This window comes from Aedes albopictus, chromosome 1 (assembly GCF_035046485.1).
Source record: "Aedes albopictus strain Foshan chromosome 1, AalbF5, whole genome shotgun sequence".
In the NCBI taxonomy this organism is placed as follows: Eukaryota; Metazoa; Arthropoda; class Insecta; order Diptera; family Culicidae; genus Aedes; species Aedes albopictus.
In genome coordinates, this window is record NC_085136.1 from 328,047,990 (window position 1) to 328,069,435 (window position 21,446).

The 21,446-nt window shown below is 37.9% G+C and overlaps 1 protein-coding gene across 2 annotated transcripts in view; it reads right to left on the minus strand.

Annotated features, from left to right (window-relative positions):
• LOC109423650 (cytotoxic granule associated RNA binding protein TIA1) overlaps window positions 1–21,446 on the minus strand; it is a 775,397-nt gene that overhangs the window by 723,787 nt on the left and 30,164 nt on the right. The window lies entirely within an intron of this gene.

Below are 21,446 nucleotides of genomic sequence, written 5' to 3' on the forward strand. Positions count from 1 at the left end.
CCTCGACAGGATTCTGGAAGAATCCTCGACAGGATTCTGGAAGAATCCTCGACAGGATTCTGGAAGAATCCTCGACAGGATTCTGGAAGAATCCTCGACAGGATTCTGGAAGAATCCTCGACAGGATTCTGGAAGAATCCTCGACAGGATTCTGGAAGAATCCTCGACAGGATTCTGGAAGAATCCTCGACAGGATTCTGGAAGAATCCTCGACAGGATTCTGGAAGAATCCTCGACAGGATAAAAATAATTTACCCTAGTTTCATGATGAAACCGCAAAATTTGATGCATATTTGTATCTCAAATGCGTTTTTGTATTGTTTATTAAAAATGGGCTCAATCGAGTTTTTGGCTTTACGGAGCCGAAAATCATTATTTTGTTTGCAGTTTCGATTACCAACTGATTTGTGAATGCTTATGCAATTTTAGGCGGTCTACGGTAGTCGAAACTACTAAAAAACAGTGAAACACACATAAAGTGATAGATTGTGAGGGTAAAAGCAGGGAATTTGTTAGTTTTTGAGTACAGTACGGACCCGATTTTGTCAGCCCCATTTTGCGACGAACTTTTTGCTCTCATTATCTAACGGTCAAATATTGACCAATTCATTTAAGATCATCATCAAACTACTGCTGAAAGGCAGAACATAGAGGGATAAAAAGTATAAATATCTTCTTAAATTTTTGAATGGACAAAAAATGTGTTCCTGAAAGGGGCTGACAAAATCGGGTCACTTATGTATATTGAAGGTACGACACTTAAGCGACTCCCACCAATATGATCGCAAAAGGTCGCAGCTAAATTAACTAGTTGATCATTGTTTAGGTTTATAGGGAAGTTTTATAGACGAACGTCCGAAGGGGTTGGAAGGAAAAACATTTTTTGCGGCTTATTGAAAATTTTAAGTTTTTTTTTTACTTTGTGGAAAAACATCTAATTCAGCCGCACTCATTGAAAAAAAAGTGATAGAGAATGGCATCTACGGAACGGACAGACGGAAGTCCATGCTGTAAGAATCTCAACGCTAATGGGATTTCGCCTGATTGGCTTTCCGTCCCAAAAGTTCCACAGTATTCGTAACCTCTGCTCTGGATCCCGAGATAAAAAAAAAGTTCAACTTGACTAGATAACTAAAACCACCTTGTGGCGAAATATCCAACTAACTGGTGAATCGTAGGATCCCATGTAACAATTTCAGTCAAATAGAATAGAAGAAATTCTTAGAACCTTCAATAAACCCAAAATAAAAGGTATAAGGTTTTATGACGGCTCAAAAAGCCTCTTCAAGCCTAAGTGGTCATCAACATTGTTACTGGGGTTTATTCTTGACTGTCTTAAATCTTTCCCGAAGACACACAAACTACTCCAAATAAGCTAGATCTTGAGTTAAATCGAATAATAACTTATAAGTACTTCTACTGGCTACTGCATAGCGCCTCTACGGCCAAATATCCAACTAGTTAGATGTTAGTTGACATTGACAAGTTTAAGTATAACAGTCCCTTGAAAAAAATCTTGTTGAATATGGAAATTTTTAAAGCTGCTGAAATGAGAGTAATCAACATACACACAAATTTGCACTTTGAGGGTTCAATATGGCTTCTAGTTTTGAAGCTCTTGAGACTGACTTTCTCAAATGTCATTAGTTTCAGTAGTAATAGTTATTTATGTCGCGAGTTGCAAAATTATGATTTTTACAGCACAAACCATACATTTATGGAACTAGGCTTGTCGAGTTAAGTTAGCTTTCACCCACCGTGCGTTTGTTTTATTGGTTGCAATTTGATGCCAAATCGGCTGTTTGGCGCGCTGGTGGTCGGGTCGGGTCGTGCCGGGACCAAACTCGGGAGGCATCAATTATTGTAATGGGGCTTGCAGTTTCCAAGGTCTTACGCTGCTGCGGCGAGATGTAATCTCTATAATTGATTTCTCCGAGCTGGACGGATGGATGGATGGATGTGGTAGAGCGGCGGGATTCAACTGACTGACTGACTGGGATAAGGCCGGTTTGCGGTATGGCGATGTGTCGGAATTGACGAGGGGTTCATTTCGAGGGAAATTGAGTCGGATATCGTTCCGGGGGATCTCCGCTTTTTATTCTAATTTGGGAACTGTTCCCATGTTTGGCTTTTGTGAGGAAATTTTCTTAGGAAGTTGACGGGGCTGACCGATACGATTCATAACTTCTTGAGCGGAAAATTATTCCATTTCCAAAACGTCCAATCTAAACATTGACTGCCACCCGAACCAGGAAGCGTTTAAGGTTTAAGGTTGTTTAACCGCATTCTCTGACCAGCAACCCAAGGCAAAGTTTTGAAAACACATAGCGGTGGTAACCCGCATCCATCGCCGTCCGTCATCCCCTGCCATATTAAGTCACAAAGTGGGGTTGAAAATAACAGCCAGCCGCCAACCAACGAGGAGGAGCGAAAAGTCGACAGAAAAAGGTCCAATCCGACCGAGTGAAAGGCGCCCAAAGACGAGATCAAGTCACGTCTTTGCTTGGGCGCTCGCACGCCTCGGGAGCACACCGCATAAAGCACAAAAGGGCTCAGCAATCAACCGAACTGAACCACACTGTTTTCCTCCCATCCACTCCGGGAAATGTGAGTATTAGGAAAAACCGAATCGATGAGACCGACGCGTCGTTCGAACGACCGACCCAGCGCAAATATCATCTTTGGCACGCTTGGCACTGAAACTGTGCTGTTGGTTGGTTGGAACACAAGGACGAACGGACGCGGCTCTTGCAGGATTATCAAATTTCATATGCAGTCGTATCCTTTTCATGTTACTCTTTTTCTTTCGTCTTCGGTGTTTTTTTTTTCTTCTCTTCGAATACGGCCGGAGCCAATGTGAGCTGCTGCTGCCTGCGCTGCTCATATAGAGGCATCATCTTCCGAAGAAGTGAAGGTGCCTATCATCACCGGATCAGACAGAGGACGAAAGGCGTCGTCGATAGTTATGGTTGGTAATACCAATGAAGACGACGCCGGTCTATTATTTTTCGCCAACTCTTTTGCCTGGAGGTGTGGTGTCGCTTTAATGCCGATGATAAGCACCAGAGGCGTTCAAGGGTATAGTGGTAAAGAGGGAATTACTTAGCAGTTGTTTCACAAAGATATGTAGTCGCAAAGGATAGATACATATCTTCAAACATATTTCCGAAAAATGTCTACACAATTGTTGAAAGCATCTTTTCCAACGCTCTAACAGCTCAATACATATCAATTATTAAAATATGCATCTCCCATGTATGTCTAACGATACATCAAATTTTGCGCCATCCATAAACTATGTTGATTCATTATTAGTCATCTAAGACCAAACTTCCACATCTCAAAGAATCTAAGTAGTTTATAGATAACCCCTTTCTTACGAACGTCTACAGAGTGCTGTTATGGTAAAATCAGAGCTGGTTACTCAAGAATTCCCAATTTCAGCGTCCCACATACTACAAACTACATGTTTTATTCCAGGAAAATCATTCGACGTATTCCTAGAGGAATTTCCGAAGGAATACCTGGAGGAATTTCCGAAGGAATTCCTGGAGGAATTTCCGAAAGAATTCCTGGAGGAATTTCCGAAAGAATTCCTGGAGGATATTCCGAAAGAATTCCTGGAGGAATTTTCGAAGGAATTTCTGGAGGAATTTCCGAAGGAATTTCTGGAGGAATTTCCGAAGGAATTCCTGGAGGAATTTCCGAAGGAGTTCCTGGAGGAATTTCCGAAGGAATTCCTGGAGGAATTTCCGAAGGAATTCCTGGAGGAATTTCCGAAGGAATTCCTGGAGGAATTTCCGAAGGAATTCCTGGAGGAATTTCCGAAGGAATTCCTGGAGGAATTTCCGAAGGAATTCCTGGAGGAATTTCCGAAGGAATTCCTGGAGGAATTTCCGAAGGAATTCCTGGAGGAATTTCCGAAGGAATTCCTGGAGGAATTTCCGAAGGAATTCCTGGAGGAATTTCCGAAGGAATTCCTGGAGGAATTTCCGAAGGAATTCCTGGAGGAATTTCCGAAGGAATTCCTGGAGGAATTTCCGAAGGAATTCCTGGAGGAATTTCCGAAGGAATTCCTGGAGGAATTTCCGAAGGAATTCCTGGAGGAATTTCCGAAGGAATTCCTGGAGGAATTTCCGAAGGAATTCCTGGAGGAATTTCCGAAGGAATTCCTGGAGGAATTTCCGAAGGAATTCCTGGAGGAATTTCCGAAGGAATTCCTGGAGGAATTTCCGAAGGAATTCCTGGAGGAATTTCCGAAGGAATTCCTGGAGGAATTTCCGAAGGAATTCCTGGAGGAATTTCCGAAGGAATTCCTGGAGGAATTTCCGAAGGAATTCCTGGAGGAACTTCCGAAGGAATTCCTGGAGGAATTTCCGAAGGAATTCCTGGAGGAATTTCCGAAGGAATTCCTGGAGGAATTTCCGAAGGAATTCCTGGAGGAATTTCCGAAGGAATTCCTGGAGGAATTTCCGAAGGAATTCCTGGAGGAATTTCCGAAGGAATTCCTGGAGGAATTTCCGAAGGAATTCCTGGAGGAATTTCCGAAGGAATTCCTGGAGGAATTTCCGAAGGAATTCCTGGAGGAATTTCCGAAGGAATTCCTGGAGGAATTTCCGAAGGAATTCCTGGAGGAATTTCCGAAGGAATTCCTGGAGGAATTTCCGAAGGAATTCCTGGAGGAATTTCCGAAGGAATTCCTGGAGGAATTTCCGAAGGAATTCCTGGAGGAATTTCCGAAGGAATACCAGGAGGAATTTCCGAAGGAATTCCTGGAGGAATTTCCGAAGGAATTCCTGGAGGAATTTCCGAAGGAATTCCTGGAGGAATTTCCGAAGGAATTCCTGGAGGAATTTCCGAAGGAATTCCTGGAGGAATTTCCGAAGGAATTCCTGGAGGAATTTCCGAAGGAATACCAGGAGGAATTTCCGAAGGAATTCCTGGAGGAATTTCCGAAGGAATTCCTGGAGGAATTTCCGAAGGAATTTCAGGAGGAATTTCCGAAGGAATTCCAGGAGGAATTTCCGAAGCAATTCCAGGAGGAATTTCCGAAGCAATTCCAGGAGGAATTTCCGAAGCAATTCCAGGAGGAATTTCCGAAGCAATTCCAGGAGGAATTTCCGAAGGAATTATAGGAGGAATTTCCGAAGGAATTCCAGAAGGAATTGCCAAAGGAATTCCAGGAGGAATTTCCAAAGGAATTCCAGGAGGAATTTCCAAAGGAATTCCTGGAGGAATTTCCAAAGGAATTCCTAGAGGAATTTCCAAAGGAATTCCAGGAAGGATTTCCAAAGGAATTCCAGGAAGGATTTCCAAAGGAATTCCAGGAAGGATTTCCAAAGGAATTCCAGGAAGGATTTCCAAAGGAATTCCAGACAGGATTTCCAAAGGAATTTCCGAAGGAATTCCAGGAGGAATTTCCGAAGGAATTCCAGGAGGAATTTCCGAAGCAATTCCAGGAGGAATTTCCGAAGCAATTCCAGGAGGAATTTCCGAAGCAATTCCAGGAGGAATTTCCGAAGGAATTCCAGGAGGAATTTCCGAAGGAATTCCAGGAGGAATTTCCGAAGGAATTCCAGGAGGAATTTCCGAAGCAATTCCAGGAGGAATTTCCGAAGGAATACCAGGAGGAATTTCCGAAGGAATTCCAGGAGGAATTTCCGAAGGAATTCCAGGAGGAATTTCCGAAGGAATTCCAGGAGGAATTTCCGAAGGAATTCCAGGAAGAATTTCCGAAGGAATTCCAGGAGGAATATCCGAAGGAATTCCAGGAGGAATTTCCGAAGGAATTCCTGGAAGAATTTCCGAAGGAATTCCTGAAGGAATTTCCAAAGGAATTCCTGGAGGAATTTGCGAAGGAATTCCTGGAGGAATTTCCGAAGGAATTCCAGGAGGAATTTCCGAAGCAATTCCAGGAGGAATTTCCGAAGCAATTCCAGAAGGAATTTCCGAAGCAATTCCAGGAGGAATTTCCGAAGGAATTCCAGGAGGAATTTCCGAAGGAATTCCAGGAGGAATTTCCGAAGGAATTCCAGGAGGAATTTCCGAAGGAATTCCAGGAGGAATTTCCGAAGGAATTCCAGGAGGAACTTCCGAAGGAATTCCAGGAGGAATTTCCGAAGAAATTCCTGGAGGAAATTCCGAAGAAATTCCTGAAGGAATTTCCGAAGAAATTCCTGAAGGAATTTCCGAAGAAATTCCTGGAGATATTTCCGAAGAAATTCCTGGAGGAATTTCCGAAGGAATTCCTGGAGAAATTTCCGAAGGAATTCCTGGAGGAATTTCCGAAGGAATTCCTGGAGGAATTTCCGAAGAAATTCCTGGAGGAATTTCCGAAGAAATTCCTGGAGAAGTTCCGAAAAAATTCCTGGAGGAATTTCCGAAGAAATTCCTGGAGAATTTTCCGAAGAAATTCCTGAAGAAATTTCCGAAGAAATTCCGTGAGGAATTTCCGAATAAATTTCTGGAGGAATTTCCGAAGAAATTCCTGGAAGAATTTCCGAAGCAATTCCTGGAGGAATTTCCGAAGGAATTTCAGAAGGGATTCAGGAACTTCAGAAGGAATTTCTGGAGGAATTTTCGAAGGAATTTCTTGGGGATTTCTGGAGGAACTTCTGGATGAATTTCTGGAAGAATTTCCGAAAGAATTCTTGGAGGAAGGTATTCCTGGATCCGAAGGAATTCCTGTAAAAACTCCCGAAAGAATTCCTGGAGGAACTTCCGAAGGAATTGATGGAGAAAATTCCGAAGAAATTACTGCAGAAATTTTTGAAGGAACTGGAGCAATTCCTGAAGGAATTTCCAAATTAATTCCTGGAGGAACTTCCAAAGGAATTCGAAGGAATTCTAAGAAGAACTTACAAAGCAATTCCCGTATGAATTCCTGGATGAATTTCTTATGGATTTCATGGTGGAATTTATAATGCAATTTCTGGAGGAGTTTCCTAAAGGAATTTTTGGAGGAATTTCTAAAGAATTCATGAAGGAATTCTTGGAGGAATTCCTGAGGGATTTTCCGAAGGAGCTTCTGGAAAAAATTCCATATAAATTCCTGGAGGAATTTCCAAAAAAACATCCTGGAGGATTTTCCGAAAAAAAAATCCTGGAGGAATTTCCTAAAAAAATCCTGGAGGAATTTCCGAATAAATTTCTGGAGGAATTTCCGAAGAAATTCCTGGAGGAAATTCCGAAGAAATTCCTGAAGGAATTTCCGAAGAAATTCCTGGAGAAATTTCCGAAGAAATTCCTGGAGGAATTTCCGAAGGAATTCCTGGAGGAATTTCCGAAGGAATTCCTGGAGGAATTTCCGAAAAAATTCCTGGAGGAATTTCCGAAGAAATTCCTGGAGGAATTTCCGAAGAAATTCCTGGAGAAGTTCCGAAGAAATTCCTGGAGGAATTTCCGAAGAAATTCCTGGAGGAATTTCCGAAGAAATTCCTGGAGAATTTTCCGAAGAAATTCCTGAAGAAATTTCCGAAGAAATTCCTGGAGGAATTTCCGAATAAATTTCTGGAGGAATTTCCGAAGAAATTCCTGGAGGAATTTCCGAAGAAATTCCTGGAAGAATTTCCGAAGAAATTCCTGGAAGAATTTTCAAAGAAATTCCTGGAGGAATTTCCGAAGAAACTCCTGGAGAATTCTCCGAAGAAATTTCTGAAGGAATTTCCGAAGAAATCCCTAATTTCTCCAGGGATTCCTCCAGAGATTATTTCATTAAATTCTTCAGGAATTTTCTTTGGGGTTTCTTCAGGAGTAACTCAAGAAAGATTTTTTCGAAAGATGAGGGATTGCTTGAGAAGTTTTATATGAAATTCTTCCAAGAATTGCTACATAAGTTCATGTTTGTATCATGTATCTTTTCAAATATTTCTTAATAAATTCCACAAGAAAGATTGTCAGATTTTTCTTAGGATTCTTCTAGAAAACTTCTAAAAAAACACATGATGCAATTCCAAAAAAATATAATCACAAAACTTTGGTGATTTTATCAAAAATTTCTCAAGGGATTTCCTTTACAAATAACGAAATTTTTCAGGATCGTTTTCGGAGATTATTGCATGAATTTCTCTAAAGGTTCATTCAGGTATTGCTCCTTTCCATTACTTCAAAGATTCCATCTTTTTTTCATTTTTTCAGAGGCTTTTGATAGAATTTCTCCTGGATTTATTGTTGTTCCTTCAGGATTTCGTTAAGAAATTTCTCCATTTTTGTGTACAATTGCATAAGGATTTTTTCTTAGAATCCCTTCAGAGGTATCTCCAGAGGCTCTTACAAGGATTCCTTCAACAGTTTCTTCAGGGATACCTCAAAAACTTATAGAACTTATAGAACTCATAGAAGAAGCTCTCCGGTTTTTCCTGGACTCCTTTCGGAAACATCTCAAGCATTTTTCCTTGAAATTACTTACAGAGTTCCCGTAGAAGTCTTCCATGATTTTCTTTTCTGAGAATTCAGGGGATATCTGAAAGTGTTTCTCCAGCTACTCTCGCTGGTATTATTCTAGGCATTCCAGGAATTGCTCCAAAGATAACTTCAGAAATTATTTCTGTAATTTTTGACCAATAAATCCTCCAAAAAAATGCTCTGGGGGATTCGAAATGTTCTTGGAGTCTTTTAAAAAATTTCTTCATTCCCTGAATTACTAAAAAGTGCCTGGAGAAAAGGTAAATTTCTAAAAAAAAAAAGACTTTTTCCAATATAAAATTAATGAAAAGTCGACTTTGGTCTAATACCCCTTCCACCTAAGAGTGCTGAAAAATTCATTTCGTCATATCTAAATTCAATCACCTACAGCTCATTTAAGAAGCTGAACCTGATATATGAAAAACTTGTGCGGCTAGACTAGTTCTGCAAGAAAGTTACGGAAAAACCACTACTTTTCGAATATTTAAGGTAAATGTCACGGACTACCTTCGAAAAATCCCAATGGTATTCACGGCTAAGAGTCTCTTCAACTCGGATTGTTTGCGAGATTTCTGCAGAAGTTTTTGCGACATTTCTTCAGAAATTTTTCCGATTTTTTTAGTTTTCTCCGCTAGTTTTTTTTTTCTGGGTTTTTTTCATTAAGGTTTTTAGAGTTCCACCTGGAAAATTTCAAATATTTTTCTCCAAAATTACTACAAAAAATATTTCGTATGTTGTCCCGGGATTGATTTCTATGCTGCAATCGAGATGCCTCGGAGTTTTGTTTTCGTATTTTCACACATTATTTGATGTGTGTTCTCCGAATGTGTTTCAAGGAATTTTGTTGGTTATTCCAAGAAATTCCTAAAGGAAAACCCAGAATTCCAGGGCAATTTTCGGAATAGATTCCGAGAAGCAATATAGGAGTAATTCCAACAAAAAAAAATTGTTAAAACTCCTAACGAACTCTTTGGAGGAACTCTAGTAGGGATATCAAGAAACTTTGGGAGAAATGCCAGAAAACTCTTTGGGAGAAATCTTGGGAAGAACTTAAGGGAAACACTTTTTCCCGAGAGAAACTAAGAGAAATTTATCTACGACACTTTGTCGTAAACAGTTGGTTGAATACTTTTTCATGGTAGAAGAAACATCTGAAGATACGCTAGGTCGAAAACACTCTCTAATGATTACAGAACTGTAATTTAAAAATTAGAGCTGGTTACTCAAAGTTTCCAAATTTCAGCGTACGCTTTCATTAAAATGCCATCAATATTCCGCCTAGTCGAGAATTATTCCGGGAAAACCCTTCAAAAATTGTTTTTTCCCAATATTTTTCTGAACTTTATGTAAAAGGGAAATTCTTGCAGGATTTTTTTTTTTAAGTTTTCACTGAGAATTCTTTTTGGATGTATTTCTTTTCATGTACTCTTTTTGAGAATTTTCTCCACGAGAGGCACTGCCAGAACTACCTTTAAAACTTCTTTGATTTCTTTTTCAAAATTTTCCTGGATTATTTAGATTTTTGCAGGATTCCCTTGAATGAATTCAGCAAGGATTCCATCAAAGCAATTCTTGAGAATGGATTCGTATTTTAATTTCTCTATGGATTCCTCCAGATATTCTTTCGGAAAATTTTTCAGGAATTTTGGTATGGTGTTCTTCAGAAGTTTTTTTTTAAAGAAAATTCCCAAAAGATGAATGTCGGAAAAGTACGTTTTTATCATGTATTCCTTAAAAATTCCTGCTGGGAATCCTTCAGGGATTTAGAGGAAATTCCTTCGAGGATTATTTCTACAGAAGTTTGTGCATATTCTTCATCCTTCATTTGAATTTTCAAACATTCCTGATTCGTATTGGTTTTTTATCACAATTTATTCCTGGAGTTTTTGTCAAGGGTTTGTCCAGAAATTCTTCCAAATATTTCTTCAGGAGTTTCTCCAGGAAATTCTTCATAGATGTCTGCAAAAGATGCAATTTCAGGAGTTTTTTTTTTGATAAAGATTTGAAGATTCTTTAAGAAATTCCTCTATGGTTTTCTTTTAAAAGTTCAGAAATTTCCAATTTTTTTCAGACATTATTGATATTTTAATTTTTACCAGTGATTCCTTGAGGAATCACTCTACGTATTCATAGATTCTCTAAGGTATTTATATACAAAATCCTCTGCAAAATTCTCAAGAGATTCTTCTTTAGTGCATCCAAGCGTTTCTACATAAATATTCTTTCAGAGATTGCTACAGATTAATTGAGACCTTTCTTCAGGGATTCTCTCAGAATTTCTTCCAGAGGTGATTTTTAAAGAAATTCTCACATAAATTCCTTGCAGAGGGCTCTGAAATTATCCAATAAATTTATTTAAATGATTCGACCAAAAATTTCATTTTTTTAATATTTAGTTGTTCTGAAATGAATTCCTGAAGGACTTTTCTAAGAATTTGAACTTTTTGCATTTTTTTTAATAATTTCCGAAAATGCACGGTAAATTTTTCTTAGAATTCCTCCAAAGGAATTTCCAAAAGTTTTTTCCAAAATCCTCCAGAGAACCCTCATAGAATTATTGAGAGATTTTTTCAAGAACTCCACCATTACCTTGTCTTCAATCTGCGCACGATTTTTTGCAATTTTGCGCAGACATTTTTAAGTGTTTCCTTCAGAAATTTCGCTCCAAAATTTTCTCAAGCAATTTCTCCTAGGAATAACTTTCACAGTCTCTCCAGCTGTTTCTTCAGATAGTCTCCCAGGTCTTCATCCAGGACTTTCTGCAAAGATGACTTCAGAGATTGTTGCAGCATACCAGGAAGTTACCAGGAGTTTTTTAGGGACATGTGTGAAGTCAATATGTGAAGAATTGTCATTAGTTAAAATTCACGAATAAAAAAACGTTCAGACAATCCTCCAAAACAATTCTTAAGAATTTCTTTCAGTATTTTCTTTTTGTGTAATTTCTGGAAGAACTTCTGAAAAAAAAAACTCTAAAGGAATATCTGAACATCTGAATTCCTGCACGAATCTCTGAAGCATCACAGGATACATTTCTGACGGAACGGAGCAATTCATAAAAAAATCTTTGTAGAAAATTGTCAGAGAAACCTTTGGGAGAATTTCCGAGGAAATTTCTGCAGCATTATTAAATATATTTTTAGAGGAACACCAACAAAATGCTTAAAGAAGAACTTTTGAAGAAATTCCTTGATAAATTTTTCGCTGTGTTCCTGAAGAAATCCCTAAAATTCTTAGATTTTTTGGAAAAACTCAGATTTTTTTTCAGAAGGAATCCAAGCAGGAATTTTTAAAACAATTCCTGGAGGAATTTGTAAATAAATCTCCAGTGGAATCGCTATGGTAAAGTCACAGAAATATTTGCAGAAATTCCAAATTCTTTAAGAATTCCTATAGGAAATTTCTGGACCACTTTCTTATGAAATTCCAAGAGAAACTTCACCCCTAATGGAAATAACGGAAATGTTTTTTTTTTTTTTAATTCTTAAAATAATAATTTTGGAGGATTTAAATTCATCCATGCAGGAACAATTCCTGTGGTAATAATTGAAAAAAAAAAAACACCTAGATAAGAATCTGTAAGGAGCCTTAGGAAGAAAATTTGAGATATTTATAACGGAGTTTCAGTAGAAACACTTAAGGATATTTTTGAATGAATTTCTCAAAAAATTCGTGAAAACAATCTTGGAGCTAAAAAGGAGTTTCTGAGGAAACCGAAGAAAGCTTTTCTAGAGTAATTCTTGGAAAAACGTCTGGAGAATTGTCTGAAAGAATTCCACCAAGAATTGTGCCTGGAATTGCCTACGAGTTTCTGCAGTTATTTTTCCAGAGATGGCTTCAAAAAAAATGAAATTTTCGCGGAAACTTACTCACCGTTTGATGCAGTAATTCATCTAGCGTTGTCCGCCAGATTTCCTTAAGAAATTTCTTCACAGATTTTTGCAGGAATTTCTCTAGGGATTTCTTCAGAAATTCAACAAAAGTTTGGAATTCCTTCAGAGGCTCCTACAGGCATTCCTTAGTATAATCCCTCAGAGATACCTTCAAAAATTTCTGCAGGAATGATTCCTTGGCAAATTCTCAAGGCAATTCTCAAGAGATTGTTCTGGAAGTTCTTCCGGAAGTCCTCTATCAATTGCTTCGTGAATTCCTTTTGAGATTTCTTCAGACCTTTTCTTAGGAATTCTTCCAAAAGTTCTTTCGGTGATTCTTCAAAAATATTCCTTCAGTAATTACTTCAGGATTTGTTGTTTGGCGTTTCTTCGCAGTTTTTTTTTTTTTTTCAAGAAATATTGAAAGGAATAACTTTGCTGAAGGTTTTCTAGTTCATTCAGGTATTCAATCAGAAATACTTGAAAAATCTAATCCTTCAGAAATTCCTACAGTGATTCCCTAAAAAATCTCCATTTTTGTATTTTTTTTTAGTTTATGCAAGGCTTCCTTCAAAAACGTTTTCAGGCTTTTGCGATTTTTGACTACTAATGCGTTCAGGAATTATACATCCTCTTGGGATCTCCAGAGGAATCTCCAGGACTTATCCAGGGATTCCTTCAAAACACTTTGCATGGAAGTAGAAAGAAAATCGGGTTAAGTACTGTTCCTCTTAATTCCACTAAGAATTTGCATCCTTTGACAGATACGTTTTTCGACCTCAACTTTAAGGTCGTTTTCAGAGGTATACCCAATACGTATCTGTCAAAGGATGCAAATTCTTAGTGGAATTAAAAGGAACAGTATTTAACCCGATTTTCTTTCTACTTACAGATATTCCACTAACAAGCCTAGGTTCACCATCATCAACTTTGCATGGATTCTTTAGAAATTTATTTAGCGATTCCATCAAGAATCCCTGTGCAATTTCTGCAAGAACTACCAAAAAATCCTTGGCGAAATGTATGAAGAAATACCTTATGTCTTAGAGACGGAACCACCGAAGCAACTTAAAAGCCAATTCTAGTAGGAGTTTCTGCAGAAATCCTTAAATGAAGAAATTCAAGAGGAATCTTTGAAAAAAAAAACGCTGACGGAATCCCTTGTTGAAATCCCTGAAGAAAACCTTGAAATACCAAAAGAGTCTGTGGAAATATTTCTGGAGGAATTCCTGAAGAAATTTGAGAAGGAATTCGTGGAGATGTTTTTGAAAATATCCTTCAAGGAATTTCTGAAGGAATATATAGTCGAATTCCGTTAGAAATCCCTGGAGGCATTCTTGGATGAATCCCTGGAGGATTTTCCAACAAACTCCATGAGGAATTCCCAGAGGAATTCCTGGAGGAATACTTACAGGGGATAGACAAAATGATCGGGACTGGAAAAATTTTCCCTTCTCAAAAAATATTCAAATAGCTGTAACTTTTCGAAAAGTGCAGCAAATATTCTCAAATTTTTACTGTAAGCTGATTAACCAGTTGTGTATCAGTGGACAAAATTTGGAAAAGATCGGGCTATTCTGCACGAAGTTATAAGCATTTTAGAAAAAGATAGAAATATCCGATAGCCAACTTTGAGATGTAATATCTCCGGATTCATTGAATCGAATGCAATGAAATTCTGTCCATTTATGACTTATATAATGGGCTCTGAAAAACGTTTGACTAAACTTGAAATTATTAACAAGAGAAAAAGTTATAGCAATTTCATTAATTTTATGATTTTTTAGTAAATTGGTCTATTTTTGATATGCATCCCATTACATTTTCAATGAATTTATTTATTTTATTTATTTATTTATTTATTCCGTCAAACAGTGTAGACATGTGAACATTACATATAAACAAATTACTTAAATTAGCTTAAATTTAAATTGTTTTGGTTTCGGTTTGACTTTAAGTGTTGTTTAATTGCCGGCTATGTTGTTACTTTCTTTCAAAACATATCTGTATTCAAGACAGTTTGAGAGAATTTAAATGAACTATAATTAGCATCTTGAATTTTGAAACGATGTTGAAATTTAAGATAATTTGGTGTTTTATTAGAAAAATTATCTAATCGTTATAATTTTCTTCCGTGTTAAGAATTTTAAGTAACGTTCACCCGGCGCTTAGAATATTGCAATGGTGAGCTCGTTCCATGCTTATTTCGCATAGCAATTATTTGTACTTTGACTCGACAAGGCATGTTTACAGTATAAGTTTTTTCTTCATGTTTGAGACTTTCAACCCAGCCAGCACTGGTACGTCTCTTAACGTTTTTCTAAAAGTCACAACCCTGTCCCTCATTTCCCGAAGCACCTCTGTCGACACCCAGGTAAAAACTTGTCCAAGGTGGGAAAAATTTCCCTCATTCATTCCATTCATCATTTGTTTGCACGCGCGGTGACGTGTGTGTTTGTATATGGGATGGGACCACCTTTTTCATTAGGAGATGAAGATATTTGGCCCTTTTTCCACCGGTCGTCGGTAGGTTGGTCGGTCGGTCGCTGCCACCAACCGGGTTGAACTTCGTCTATCTTCTCTCGCTTTTTCGCCACGATGATGGTGGCGTCATCCAAAATTGGGTCTATTAGGGTGTAATAGTTTTCAATTAGGCTGAATTAGCTTCGTGCTCAATTGACTGTTCGACGGGCCGGATGGGGAAACATGAATGATGATCAGTTCTTCTCTGCCATCGTTTCGGCATCGACATCGGCATCGTTGTCGGGGTTGTGTGGAGATGGGCGTGTTTGACGTGCTTTTCGTTCGGGAACCTCGAAGATGATGGAGTATGAATAATAAATGACCAGACGAGAGTTTTTCGCCTCTCGGGAGGAGGATTTTCGGGGGCTCAAAGTTTGGCCGGGCTGCTAACGAGGCTGCTGTTGAGTCAAACTTCATTTCCGCCGTCGTCGACGTCGTTGCGCTACCGCGCGGCGTACGACAGGATGACAAATGTGTTTACTTTGGGACGGAAGCGACGCCATTTTTCGCACTTTTGCTAATTAAAATAATGCCCTCCATTTCGAGTTTTGGGGATGGAATTTGCACGGTGGTTAGGGTTACCACTGGCGGAAAAAGTAGCACGGAGAGTTTCTGTAGTTCCACATAGTGGGCTGGAATTCCCTGGAGAAATTCCTGGAAGCCTTCCGAAATAATCTCTTGAGGAATTCCTGAAAAAAACCCCTGGAGGAATACCTGATGGAATCCCTGTAGAAATTTCTTAAATCTTTCCTGGAAGAATTCGTTAATGAATCTTTCGATAAATTCATGGAGAATCCCTGAAGGGACTCCTAAAGGAATTCCTGGAGGAATTTCCAAAGGAATCTCTGGAGGAATTTCTGAAGGAATGCTTGGAAGAATTCCTGAAGGAATTTCTGGAGTTGTCCCTGGAGAAATTCATCAAGGAATCCATACAAGAATTCTTGAAGGAATCCCAGGATGATCCTCGGAGGAATTCCTGAAAGAATCCCTGGAGAAATCCAAGAAAAAATCCCTTGGGCACATGAAATTTATTGAAATATTAAAAAAAATATATTTTTTTAATTCATTTTGAAAAGACTACTTACATCTCGAGAGACTAACACAAGACTGAACATAACTGACACTGAAGAATGAAATGCATGTAGAACTTCAATGAAGCACAAGTTAATATAATTAAAAATAATAAAAATAAATAATTATGTAAAATAAATTTTGAAGAAAAAAAAAACATTAAATTTGAAAAAAAAAACTGAAAACTCATTTCAAAATTTTCATCGCCTCTAGCCAGATGCTGCACAGACTGAATATAACTTACCCTTTACGATAAAAATCATAAAGTTGAATGTATTATATATTTAAAAAAATATAATAAAAATAGAAACGTATAAAAAATCAAGAATTATGCATTATTGTCTTGTCGTAAGGACGACTGCTCCTTGTATAGCCTTGTACAGCTACCCAAGCAACACACATGTTATATAAGAGTTACGAAAGCGCAAGTTTTGGTTGTAAAGAAGTTAATTTTACGTAATTCTAACATTTTGTTGGAATAACGTCATATAAACTTCTATACAACCAAAACTTGCGCTGTCTTAACTAATATATAACATGTGTGTTGCTTGGGTAACTTAGTGATAGAAGTGCCAATGAATTTTGAGAGAAAATTTGTTCAGAAACGATATTGCTGATATTCTTTATCAAGCTCAACTTCATTTTTCCCATTTTTTTCTTATTTTTTTCTTTTTTTTTTGTATTACTTTTACTAAATAAATGAATAAATTCCTGAAGGAATTTCTGCAGTTGTCTCTGGAGAAATTTCTCAAGGAATCCATACAGGAATTCTTGAAGGAATCCTCGGAGGAATTCCTGAAAGAATCCCTGGAGAAATCCAAGAAAAAATCCCTTGTGCACATGAAATTTATAAGAATATTAAAAATAAAAAATAAAATAAAAATATATTTTTTTTTATTCATTTTGGAAAGACAACTTACATCTCGAGAGACTAACACAAGACTGAACATAACTGACACCCAAGAATGAAATACATGTAGAACTTGAATGTAGTGCAAGTTAAAATAATTTTAAAAAATAATATTGTAAAAACAAATTTTGATGAAATAAAAAACATAAAAATTTGAAAATAAAAACTAAAAACTCAATTCAAAAAACAAATTTTCGTCGCCTCTAGCCAGATGCTGCACAGACGGAATATAACTTACCCATGACAAGGGAAATCATAAAGTTGAGTGCATTATATATAAAAAAATTGAAAACTAATAAATTTCAAGAGTTGAAAAAATTTATATTTGGAACTTGAGAAGGAAGCAGTTAATTAGAAAATTGTATAGAAAAACTTGAAATTAAACCAAAGAAGTACAAGTCAAGATTGTTTCGAATAGATTGCTTCAAAAGCAATCAACTTCACCCCGATTCAAGGTGAAAATCTCACCTAATGGTAACCCTAGCCCGGTAGTCACACGTCCTGCACGAATTCCACTTGCCGAAAATCCTCCGCTACAAACAAGGAAATAAATTTACCGTTTAATTATTATTCGCCCTGATTACTCATTATCACATTTAATTAAATTTGATTTAATTAAGGTTATTATGGGAGGCTCCATTTCGTTTTCCATTGTTCCGGTTTGAAGGCCTCCTCCTGACTCCTGGGACTAGCTAGCCTAGTGGGGGGGGGGGAAGGACAACCAAGGGAACCCATTTCCGCCAAATGTGATGGTGATTGTGTGTGTAGCCGGGACCGTCTCCTAAGATGTCTGTCTGTCTGTCTGCCCGTTCGTCCGTTTGTGGTCCTGTTCTCGAGTAACACAATGGGTGCTTCTTCCGGGTGGCTGAAGACGCGCGCTTCAGCAGCAGCAGCAGCAGCAGAGGCTATTATTGTCCCTATTATTATCGTTATTACTGAAATGAGAGTCTAAAAATGGGGCCGCAAACACCTCCTCGGTTGCCCCTGTGCCCTTGTTGATGGGACTCGATTGCTGGAAATTTAATTTTCTTGGTCTTCTTGGGCTCGTGATTCGGAAGAGCTGGCTGCAGTCGTCAGCAGCGCGTTTAATTATGATTGTTTCTTGAATCTAATGAAAATATGTACGCAAGAAGGGACATTACAAACAGGGGTCAGTCTACGACGAAGGGCGAATATTACCTATCAAATTTGAGTGAGGATGGTGGCTCTGAAGGAGGAGACTGGGTTGTTTCAGAAACGTCATGGTAGTTTTATTTTCGAAAAAAAATCGGACAAAGTTGTTTCTAGTTCTCATTTTTCTTTTTTTTTTCTTTTTTGAAAACTTTACCAGTTTTAAAGACATTCATTTTAGAAGCCTTATAAAAAATGTTTAAAAGCTTCTTCTCAGAATCCCTCAAGATTATTTTATGGGAGTTTTGTTAATTTACGGAGCACTTTCATGGCATATTTTTTTTATCTGAACGAATTATGCTATATTTTTTTTGTCGTGAGGAAGACTGCTCTCAGTGTATAGCCTTGTACAGTTAACTTAGTGATGGAAGTGACAATGAATTTTGAGAGAAAATTTGATCTGAAACGATATTGCTGATATTCTTTATCAAACGAAACTTCATTTTTTCTTTTTTTTTTTGTATTACTTTTACTTCCCTAGAGGGCGCTTATCTTAACAGCTCTGCAAATTTGGACACAAGTACCTTCTTAGACCTTCTCAATAAATATCTTTCAGAAATTTTAAAAATGGAAAGCTATAGTTTTTGAACATTGAGTGTTTTTCCAAACGGGATATTTGAAATTTTACTCATAATGGCAAAAAGAAAATACACTTCCTAGTCACTATCATTTACAATTGAGCAAACTGAAAGGCAAGTGGGAAAAGTGGCACTAGATTTGTTCAGAAATAAAACGGACATTTTTTAATTTTATTTTCTCATTTTTATTTTATTTTTTTTCTTTAGAAAGCACTTATTTGAACAGTCCTTCAAATGTGTTCACGAGTTTCATTTTGAAATTCCTCTATAATATTTTTCCAGAAATTTGGAGTATTAACAAAGTTTTAAATGATTTCAATGAATTGCTTGAAGCAGTCAAACCTGACTAGATCATGCCGAATTTGAGCAATTCGCTTCTGTCTCCCCCAAACATTGCCCTAGGTTTTCCCAATTGAAGGGCATTGCTTCGTTCCGCCGCATCTAGCCAGAAAATTAAACTCATAACAATTATTTCTCCACGCGCACAGTCCGCACGCTTTTGCTCTCGCAACGATGTTGATCGCCTGGTTCAGCTTTTTCCGAGTTTTCGTTTTTTTTTCTTTTTTCATCCTGTTGTTGCTGCAAAGTCCTACTGTGCTGTGTGCGGTGCTGGTGGCCCAATGCCCAATAATGTCGTTGGCTGGCGCTAGTTGCCGCCACCGCCTACAGTTCTACAGTTCAGTGCAGTACTACTGGTTGTTGTTGTCGTGGGTGGACCGGGTGCGGTATCTATCACGCGACGATGCCAATTGGCGCATAGTTTTGCTTTCTTTTATTTTTTTTTCTCTATTTTATATATCCATTCATTTACAGTTTGGTTCTTTGCAAGCAATGTGCCGCCACGCTAGCCAAAGCTCAGCTAGAGGGAGAAGTGGTTCAAAATGCTGAATTCCAAGTTATATATAAAAGGCAAATAGACAAGCGGAGTTTTACAGTTCCATCGTAAAACCAAAATTAAATAATTCAAGTTTTATGACGGTTTATACAACTTCTCAAAACCAAATTGGTGACTTAAGATAACCCGAGTACAGTGATAAATTTGTATAATATGGAACGAGCTCACCAATCCATATGTACCCTTTTGTCCACTGGTGAACAACATCTTGAGAAAGAGAAGAACGTGGAAAAGCGATTGCATCAACACTTCCTTCCTATTTCCCATATTCTTCAATCGGTCGTGGCAGGAGATATCATGGGCTTCATTAGGATAGTCTGGGGGCTACCGACTGAGAAAACTTATATGGTATGGTTTTGATTGGTTTTAATTGGTTCGTCGGTCAGTTGAACTCCAAATTGAAGACCTTTCCAAGTGATTTAGCCTACAGAAACCTAAAGAGATAACTGCATTCTTTATAGACTCTTCGAAGAGTTCCTGGAAGACACATCCAAAGAATACTGAAAGGCACATCAATAAGCCTCCAGAAGACTCTTCTAATAGGTCATGGAAGGCTTTACCAAGAGCTATTGGTAGATCATTCACAATGTTCCTGGAAGGTTGCTCAAAGAGCAAAAGATCCTGAACGGGTCTTCCAGCAGTTTCTTGGAGGCTCTTTAAGAAGCTTCTGATAGGCTCTTCAAAAAGCTTCTGGGATGCTCTTACAACCCAAGTAACAATTAATGCTGAACAGTGAGAGCATTAGCTGCATGCTGATCAATGGTGTCAATGGCTGAACACAATGACAGCTCAATATTAAGCAGAAATACATATATGGCTGAATATCAAGTTGAATAAAATATTATTCATCTGGGTAATCAGCTTTAAAACCTACACCAAAATGCAGAATTAATCATCTGTTGTTCAACTTTTAATCAAATATTTTTTGACATCTGACCCAAGGATGGTTTTTGAGAAGTCCACATCGCTTCTTTAGCCTCAATACAGACTTAGTTCAACTTATGTTCTTCACTATTCAGACACAAAAAGTAATGCTCTTATTCAGAGGATATGTATGCAATTGGGTGTGGTGTAGGTGCTAAGGTGAGTGACCATAAATCAGGAGGTTCGAGTTCAATTTCCAGTTTTTCCACAGATTAATTTAAACATTCCCAAACATCTTTTCTGGAAAAAAACGCAGTTAATGGTGAAAGCAGGCTTACGAAAGTGTTTTTATTTTATTTTTACACAATTAATAAATTGAATTGATTACTAAATAAGCGCATATTAAGCCTTAAATCACCCTTCCAATGAACCTTAAATCAGCTAAAGGTTGAATAAAATTTCCAAAATTAGATGTTTGGTAGCCGAATAAAGGATTGTACCTCTTGTTCTCAGCTTTTGTTCAAATGAAGGCTGATTTAAAGTAGTAGGAGAAACGTTTGTACAGGATCAAATTGTTACCTGGGAAGTTCTTTTATCAAGCTTTCCCTAGAACTCCTGAGAAGGTTTAAGAAAGCTAACGGAATGGTGATTCGAGGATATATGAGTTATTCCTTGCAGTGCGACTGCAAAGCTGTTTCAAGAGCTTCTGAGGATCTCTTTCGATTGTTTCTCAGGAGCTTCTTCCAAGAACTCCTAAGATACTCACGCAAAAGCTTTCAGCAACTCTTGGGACTGGGATAACTCTTGGGATACTCCTAGAAGCGGTGAATGCCTGTTGGAAAAATGCGTTTACAAGCTTTTTTATGAAATCAAGACATACACTTTCTAGAGTTCTAAGGAGATTTTTACAGGTGCTTTTGGCAGCCCTTTTCTAGAAGAAAAAGCTTCGAGAACTCTTAGACGTTTTTTTTCAATCAGTTCCGGAAAACTCTTCCAAAAACTTCTGTGGGGCTCTTTTCATGACCTCTGAGGAGCCTATTACATGACCTTCTTTTGGGAGACTCTCCCAAAACCTCGTGAAAAGCTCCTCCAGCAGTTTGGAAAGCTGTTTCAAGAGCTCCTGGAAGCATCTTCCAATAGCTCTTTCGAATGTTTCTGCA